Source organism: Oncorhynchus mykiss, chromosome 20 (assembly GCF_057628025.1).
Source record: "Oncorhynchus mykiss isolate SJ-2025 chromosome 20, ASM5762802v1, whole genome shotgun sequence".
Lineage (NCBI taxonomy): Eukaryota > Metazoa > Chordata > Actinopteri > Salmoniformes > Salmonidae > Oncorhynchus > Oncorhynchus mykiss.
In genome coordinates, this window is record NC_143041.1 from 22262933 (window position 1) to 22272559 (window position 9627).

At 42.0% G+C, this 9627-nt stretch overlaps 1 long non-coding RNA gene across 1 annotated transcript; it reads left to right on the forward strand.

Annotated features, from left to right (window-relative positions):
* Window positions 1-4000: 4000 nt before the first annotated feature.
* On the forward strand, window positions 4001-8654 carry LOC149974438 (uncharacterized). The gene is made up of 2 exons (XR_016489435.1): window positions 4001-4168; window positions 8430-8654. It is a non-coding gene; the product is annotated as an uncharacterized LOC149974438 (long non-coding RNA).
* The last annotated feature ends 973 nt before the right edge of the window (window positions 8655-9627 follow it).

A 9627-nucleotide genomic window follows, 5' to 3' on the forward strand; every position in this document is an offset into this window, starting at 1 on the left:
AGAACCGTAACGTTACTGCAACTGAGAATCGATTCACGTTTAGATGGCTTCCAGAGCTAATTCTCCCTTTAAATATAACATGTACCTAAGGTCATTGGACAAAGGAGTAACGCTAGGCTAATTTTACTCCACTATTGGGCTAGCGTTAGCATCGTTGCATTGTAGCAGACGTTTGACTCAGTAAACCATATCAGCAAACCAATGGGGAAAGTCCACGGTCTTTGCCAACGCAACTAGCTAGCTAGCTACCTTGTTTTGTGTAGTGACACAGGGACTGAGGGAGGGCGCAACGTCAGCCATTAGCTAGTTAGCGTAGTTTTGACATACAGTCCTTTCAGTGTGGTCATGGCCAGGTGATGTGCCCGATAATGACTGGTTTTAATGCGTCTCAAACATTGACTTCAGCATCTTAGTTGCACAACCATATGTTGATGCATAACTAGCTAGCCAGTGAAATGTGAGGGCTCAATGTATGAGTTGCAACAGCACCTCACCACACGCAGCAGCAACGCATCGACTGTTGCTGATGCTGCCTATCTTTCTTTTCTAGTTTGTGAGAAGACAAAGAACAGGGCCATTCTTTCACCTGACAGCTAGCCAGCCGGAGAGACTGGGAACAGGATAGGGAAACAGTGCGCAGCGGGCGCTGGAGAGCCACCAGAGAAGATGGCTAGCAGCCCAGAGAAGAGTTCCACAGCACAGGAGCTGAAGGAGCAGGGCAACCGACTGTTCCTCTGCCGCAAGTACCAGGAAGCTGCCACCTGCTACAGCAAAACCATAGTGAGTAGCAAGCTACTGCTCTTAAGGGGAATGATGATGTAAAATGTCTACACCTTTTCAGATGACTGAAAGTCTATATGATATGAGATATTGACACTGTCCTATTCACCTACTCTGAATAGATGTCAGAATAGAAGTAGCTTGGTCTGATGCACTCTTACAAAAATAGCTTGTGCAATATGTAGGCCTAATAACGTGCGTGGTTGCACCTGTGTGTGTGTATACATCTTACCAACAGAACCGTAACCCCTCAGTGGCGGTGTACTACACCAACCGTACTCTGTGCCAAGTGAAGCTGCAAGCAGAACGACAAAGCCCTGGCGGACTGCAAGCACGCGCTGGAACTGGACCCCCATTCTGTCAAAGCCCACTTCTTCCTGTGCCAGTGTCACCTGGAGCTGGAGAACTACAACGAGGCCATCGGCAACCTGCAGAGAGGTCAGGACCAACCCTCAAGGCCAGTTTCTTAGACACAGATTAAGTTTGGGCCTGTATTCACTAAGGGTCCGATTTAGGAAATTACGCCTTTCCTATATATTTTTTAGTAGTTGGTATTCAGAGTAACCTTATTAAGGTGCGTAACAGGCTTTTAGGCGTGGTTCACTTGCGCACGCCAAATAAGTGTAATTGAACTGCTAGAAACCTTCCCACTGGCTGGCCAACAGATGTTCTCGTGGAGTTTTTATTTAATAGGGTTTTCAGTACATTTGTCTTAATAAGTCATCCCTTTAAATACAGTACACCTTTTCACTTTGGTTTTTGTCAACAGACTCAATAGAATATATTGAGAGAACGGGTTCAGAATATTATGGATCAATGAAGGAAAGATATCTAAATATATGCATATTTGTCTCCGTTTCAACACCAGTTGGTAGATTTAAAAAAAATACTCTGATCTTGTAGGTTATTTAGGGTTAGGAAAGTATTTACGAATCATAAAAAAATAGCTTGGAGAGCCTTTCGGCACGAAAGAAAGTAAACAGTGGTTTGATTCATTCAAAAAATTGCCACACTCACCTATTTAACCTGTGGTAATGTTGGAATATTTGTGTACATAGAGAATAGTGTACAATAGCTATACCCACATCTATTGCCTGCACCAACCATGGAACAGGGTGATGACACAGCCAAGTATGGTCCCATACATCGGGTTCAAACTGCTGTCATAATCAGTGTTCCGCTCCATAAACGATTTAATTAGCCATTTATTTTTTTATGTTATCAATTGTTACTAATGATCCTTAGCAATAGCCACATGGCCGTGACGGCGTTTACAGAGGAAGCAAATAAAGGTAAACCAAACTTAGGTTAGGTTATACCTACTGAAGGGAACTAATAGTAAATTGGCAGTTGAATAAGTGTTGTTATTATGCCTACTCACAGTCGATACTGATAGTGGTTAATATTTAACATGATAGAAATAGGAGACAAAGTCGGGGTAGCCTATAATTAAGACATTCAAGAGTGTCCATCCCTGCAAGTTAAAAGGCCGTACAATTGAAATTCTGCATAATGGCACGGCATTTCATAAACATAAGTTGATATGCTTTAGTTTTCTGCCATATGACTGGCAACTTTGTTTATAAGGTCAAATATATTTACAATTTACATTTAAACAATTTATATTTACAATTTTCTTATCCAAAAAAATATTACTAATTTACCTAGCTATTATCAAGCTGCAAATTATGGTGCTTGGACAATGGTGTTATTGCAATCGGAAAAAATAAAGTAGATGATTTTTCCACTTGGAGTCGATAGATTTGCTGGACCATATTCATGGTTTCCTCATGCGTGAAGGTGGTGGAATTAGAGAATTAAGGCATGGTCAGAATACGTCTTTTCATTAGACATCTCTGCCACACATTAATTTATTCAATCTCCTCCCAAAATGATTAGCAGGCGAATAGCATGCTATTCATGCTTAAATTCGTCACAATAGGCATGGAGAGAAGTGCATAGAAAGGGAATTGCGTTCCAAATACGCATGCTTAACTCGAGCCGGAATCAGGCACAGTGTCCCAGTGTGTAATGAATACAGTCTTGAACAGTCTTTTTATGCTTCCTTCATTAGGAAAGTTCAGACTTTTTCACTTTTTCAAAATTGTATTACTTTACAGCCTTATTCTAAAATGGATTAAAACAATTTAAACTCAATCTACACACATCCCCATAATGTCACACCTTTTTGTAAATATATCACATTTATTTAAGTGTTCAGACCCTTTACTCAGTACTTTGTTGTGAAGTACCTTTGGCAGTGATTACATCCTTCTTGGGTATGACACTACAAGCTTGGCACACCTGTATTTGGGGGACTTTATCCCATTCTTCTCTGCAGATCCTCTCAAGGTCTCAGGTTGGATGGGGGTGCATTGCTGAACAGCTTTTTTCAGGTCTCTCCAGAGATGTTTGATCGAGTTCAAATCCGGGCTGGGCCACTCAAGGACATTGAGACTTGTCCCGAAGCCACCCCTGCGTTTTCTTGGCTGTGTGCGTAGGGTCGTTGTCCTGTTGGAAGGTGAACCTTTGCCCCAGTTTGAGGCCCGGAGCGCTCTGGAGTAGGTTTTCATCAAGGATCTCTCTGTACTTTGCTCCATTCATCTTTCTCTCGATCCTGACTAGTCTCCGAGTCCCTGCTGTTGAAAAACCTCTCCACAGAACTATGCTGCCATCACCATGCTTCACTGTAGGGATGATTTTGGCTAGGTGATGAGCAGTGCCTGGTTTCCTCCAGACATGACACTTGGCATTCAGGCCAAATAGTTCAATCTTGGTTTCATCAGCCCAGAAAATATTGTTTCTCATGTCTGAGAGGCCTTCAAGTTGTAGAACTACCTCAAGGATGATCAATGGAAACAGGATGCACCTCAGCTCAATTTCGAGTATCATAGCAAATGGTCTGAATACTTATGTAAATAAGGTATTTCTGTTTTTGCAAACATTTCTAAACCTGTTTTTGTTGTGTCATTATGGGGTGTTGTGTGTAGATTGAGGGGAAAAATGTATTAATATATTGTTAGAGTTACGCTGTAACATAACAATGTGGAAAAAGTGAAGGGGTCTGAATACTTTCTGAATGCACTGTAGATGTGCAGTATTGGGTCGAGTGCAATTTATAATGCTGTCAACATTCTAACTATACCCAGTACTAGGCATCTCTGAGGCAGTATTACTGTTTTCAATGGACTACATTCATGTCTGGACCTTTTCTGTCGGCAGCTTACAATCTGGCCAAGGAGCAGAGACTGAACTTTGGAGACGACATCCCGAGTGCCCTGCGGGTCGCTAAGAAGAAGCGCTGGAATAGCATTGAGGAGAAGCGCATCAACCAGGAGAACAAGCTGCATGCATATCTCACCAAACTTATCCTAGCAGAGAAGGAGAGGTGAGGGAGGGACCGGGAGCTAGGCTTTTGGGCAGATAATCATACTAGTGTATGAGCAAAATGTCTGCACTGATATTCCTAAATTTTGGCCCATTCCACCTGACAGCTGGTGTAACTGAGTCAGGTTTGTCGGCCTCTTTGCTCGCACACGCTTTTTCAGTTCTGCCCACAAATGTTCTATAGGATTGAGGTCAGGGCTCTGTGATGACAACTCCAATACCTTGACTTTGTTGTCCTTATGCCATTTTTCCACAACTTTTTCGGTCCGAGAACCTTCTAGAGCCACGTACCTCACCACGCACTATCGACCTGAGGTCTAGAACAGGTTTCTAAAGTTTCGTAACTCTAGGTCTGACGGTTCTTTTTTAGCTCGAACAAAGCTAACTAATGAAGGCAGTGTATGTCTCTACGCACCCCAATGTGTCCCTCCTTCCAAGCTGTGCTTGTGTGTGATTTAGTTTTTCTTTTACATTTTATGGGAAAAATGACTGATTTACAGTTCATGGGGGTTGCCTAATCACACAAATGAAGTTTTGGAAAGATCTGACTTTTTTAACCCTTTGAAACAGCCCCTGTGACACCAATTATGGCACTTCCGGTTGGCACAGGAAGCTATAGGTAAACACATATCCTCATTGGGGTATGCCTTTACAGAATCCTGAGTTTTAAGTGTTTATGTTAAGAACTGACCGATTTACACAGGGTTGAATGCACTATTTATCACAAACTGCTGGTTGGGTATGGAAAAACACGTTTAGGGTGATTTTAACCACTTCCGGTTGCTTCAGGAAGCTTAGAATCGACACAGGTAGACCTCATAGTGTCCTGATGGACTGTCATTGAAGACAGGTTCATAAGGCATTCATAACCCACATAGGCTTCAGGTTGACTTTAGAGGAGCAGGCAATGTATTCCTATGGGGAGAGATGTCGTTGTAATCTGTGAGATAAAAAAAAAAACGGTTTTACTGTTAAGGGTTAAAGCCACACGGTCAAGGTTAGGCTTGCACAGATCGGGAGGACCTCAGGAGCGTACCTGAGGTCGAATTGTGCTTCTCACCCTAACGGTTCTCTCACTGTCACCCAAAAGCAAATGACATTTAGGGCCAGGCTTCATTTTGGGCCTACTTTTTTCACGGTCGCTGCACTCAGAGCGAGCTACGGTCAAGCAGGGCATCTTGTTGAACTCGGAACGGCCTAGAGAATATGGAAATGCCATTGCAGGCTCTGTGTGTCTTTAAGCACCGCACTTTGTCACTCCATCCTTGCTGTGTGTGTGTGTGTGTGTGAGAGAGCTTTTCTTTGACATCTGTTGGGAGAAATGACTGACTTACAGTTCATGGGGGTTGCCTAATCACACATATGAAGTTTTGAAAAGATCTGACATTTTTAACCCTTGGAAACAGCACCTATGACACCATTTTAAGACACTTCCGGTTTACACAGGAAGCTGAAAGTGAACACATGGGGTAGGCAATTATAGAATTTTGAGTTTTAAGTCTTTATGTTAAGAACTGACTTATTTACGGAGTGTTTAGTGAGTGTGTTATTTCAGAAAATCACAGAAATCTCGTAGAACTCCGAAGCACACTTTAAAAAGATTTGTATGAACACGCTGCAATTGGATCTGTAACTGTTTAAAAAAATATATATATATTTTTGAACATCACCAATTTGACATTGTACGAATTCTCTTAAATGACGATAGATAAAGGCAGGTTCTTTTTTTATTGACACCGGAGGTTCCTTGACTTTGACGTGAAGCGGAAAAATTATTGCTCTATTTTCATTTTGGACCTTTAATCCCAGAAAAATGGCCATAACTCAAAAACCGTTGAGGTCTAGACGCCATCTTGTTCGGGGCCAACTGCCCATTATACCAAACCTATGCTCACCAAGTTTCGTCTTCAAAGTCTTTTCCGTTTTGGAGATAAGGCCACACATCGTGTTTTGTACATTTGCAATATGATTCGCACTAGCGACTCCTGTGGCGGGACGGGTGCAGTGCATGCTAACCAGGTTGCCAGGTGCACACACGTGGCACCTCCGAAACATTGGTGCGGCTGGCTTCCAGGTTGGATGTGCGCTGTGTTTAAAAGCAGTGCGGCTTGGTTGGGTTGTGTTTCAGAGGACGCATGGCTTTCGACCTTCGTCTCTCCCGAGCCCGTATGGGAGTTGTAGCGATGAGACAAGATAGTAACTACTAACAATTGGATACCATGAAATTGGGGGAAAAAAGGGGGTAAAAAACAACAACATAACTTCCAAAAGTTTTCAACCACTTTTCGTGAACATGAGAATATTTCTACCATTAAACTACTACACGATTTTGTGTACTTTACTCAGAAAATATCCTTTTAGTCAGATTTCCAACATTGGTGATTAATATGATATAATATGACTTTTGAGGCAATTTCTACAGAAACACTACTAAAGGACAGAATGGAGGTATAACTTGTAGAATTTCAACCATGAGATCTTTTTCAATAATAATAGAAATAATTGTATGTATTTTACTCACAAAATATCATTTTAGTCAGTTATCCAACATTGGTGATTAACATTAGGCAATTTCTATCATAAAATTACAACACAACTGAAATGAAGTGCCATTTGGAGAATTTCAACCTCGGAGATCTTTTATAATATTTGAGGAAATCAATTTTACGTATTTTAACAGGCAAAGCATAATTTCCAAAATATTTCAAACACTTTGGGAAATGCGTGCCTCTAGTGAAATTGCATGTTTGGATAGCGCGCCGAGGTGATCGTGCGGCAGAGTCGATTTCCGCGCTTATAAACGCAGGGTCGTTACAGTATTTTATCAGCAAAACATAATTTCCTAAATATTTCAAACACTTGATGTTAACATGATGTAATATGACCTTGAGGCAATTTCTACCATAAAACGAATAATGGTAAGGATTGGTTTTGGGGTATTGGTAACTTTTTTGTTATTGAATCTTACCTCGCGGTGCTCCGTCGTATATCCGACGTCAGCATGACAACAAACTAGCTAGCTCTTAGCTCTGTTATAGTATAGTTACAGTTCAATGGGAAAAGCAAATCAATTAAGACTTGAAATTGAAATATACTGGCACATCAATTGTCTGTATATGAAATTAATTTGAAAGGGTGAGGTTAATGATGTTTGTTTTTGTGTGTAGTTCACCACTAATCGGTAGCTAGGTAACGTTAGTTTAATAACCAAAATTTGAGTTAGGCAACGCTTGACTTTATCATCATGAGATAACGTTACATTAGACATACATGTGGCTAAATCATTGGGTGAAGAGGCGTATTCTGGAGGGGGAGTTCTGTTAGGAGCCGTGACGTTCGTTCTGAACATTAAAAAAGCATCGCTAGCGATATGTTTTTGGAGGCGTAATGACCTTATCTTTCATATCCGTGATAACCCATTTTCAAAAAACTCAAATGTAAATTGATACACAGCTTTATAGGGCTGGGGTTCCCACACGGCCATATTTCCATCTCACAGCGCTTATTTACGGAAGACAGAGTGGACTACCTGAGCTTATTAGCAATCTGTTTCTCCGAATACGCCTGCTGTGTGAAGACAGACGCCACAAACGTGTTGTTACTGAAAAATACTGTTCTGTGTTAACCGGTTAAGACCGTGTACAGTAGGTGTGTATTTTTTGCATTAGTGAAATTATTTTGATGTGATATGAACCTAGAGGGATTTATTTCAAGAACCGTAACGTTACTGCAACTGAGAATCGATTCACGTTTAGATGGCTTCCAGAGCTAATTCTCCCTTTAAATATAACATGTACCTAAGGTCATTGGACAAAGGAGTAACGCTAGGCTAATTTTACTCCACTATTGGGCTAGCGTTAGCATCGTTGCATTGTAGCAGACGTTTGACTCAGTAAACCATATCAGCAAACCAATGGGGAAAGTCCACGGTCTTTGCCAACGCAACTAGCTAGCTAGCTACCTTGTTTTGTGTAGTGACACAGGGACTGAGGGAGGGCGCAACGTCAGCCATTAGCTAGTTAGCGTAGTTTTGACATACAGTCCTTTCAGTGTGGTCATGGCCAGGTGATGTGCCCGATAATGACTGGTTTTAATGCGTCTCAAACATTGACTTCAGCATCTTAGTTGCACAACCATATGTTGATGCATAACTAGCTAGCCAGTGAAATGTGAGGGCTCAATGTATGAGTTGCAACAGCACCTCACCACACGCAGCAGCAACGCATCGACTGTTGCTGATGCTGCCTATCTTTCTTTTCTAGTTTGTGAGAAGACAAAGAACAGGGCCATTCTTTCACCTGACAGCTAGCCAGCCGGAGAGACTGGGAACAGGATAGGGAAACAGTGCGCAGCGGGCGCTGGAGAGCCACCAGAGAAGATGGCTAGCAGCCCAGAGAAGAGTTCCACAGCACAGGAGCTGAAGGAGCAGGGCAACCGACTGTTCCTCTGCCGCAAGTACCAGGAAGCTGCCACCTGCTACAGCAAAACCATAGTGAGTAGCAAGCTACTGCTCTTAAGGGGAATGATGATGTAAAATGTCTACACCTTTTCAGATGACTGAAAGTCTATATGATATGAGATATTGACACTGTCCTATTCACCTACTCTGAATAGATGTCAGAATAGAAGTAGCTTGGTCTGATGCACTCTTACAAAAATAGCTTGTGCAATATGTAGGCCTAATAACGTGCGTGGTTGCACCTGTGTGTGTGTGTATATACATCTTGCCAACAGAACCGTAACCCCTCAGTGGCGGTGTACTACACCAACCGTACTCTGTGCCAAGTGAAGCTGCAAGCAGAACGACAAAGCCCTGGCGGACTGCAAGCACGCGCTGGAACTGGACCCCCATTCTGTCAAAGCCCACTTCTTCCTGTGCCAGTGTCACCTGGAGCTGGAGAACTACAACGAGGCCATCGGCAACCTGCAGAGAGGTCAGGACCAACCCTCAAGGCCAGTTTCCTAGACACAGATTAAGTTTGGGCCTGTATTCACTAAGGGTCCGATTTAGGAAATTACGCCTTTCCTATATATTTTTTAGTAGTTGGTATTCAGAGTAACCTTATGAAGGTGCGTAACAGGCTTTGTAGGCGTGGTTCACTAGCGCACGCCAAATTAGTGTAATTGAACTGCTAGAAACCTTCCCACTGGCTGGCCAACAGATGTTCTCGTGGAGTTTTTATTCAATAGGGTTTTCAGTACATTTGTCTTAATAAGTCATCCCTTTAAATACAGTACACCTTTTCACTTTGTTTTTTGTCAACAGACTCCATAGAATATATTGAGAGAACGGGTTCAGAATATTATGGATCAATGAAGGAAAGATATCTAAATATATGCATATTTGTCTCCGTTTCAACACCAGTTGGTAGATTTAAAAAAAATACTCTGATCTTGTAGGTTATTTAGGGTGAGGAAAGTATTTACGAATCATAAAAAAATAGCTTGGAGAGCCTTTCG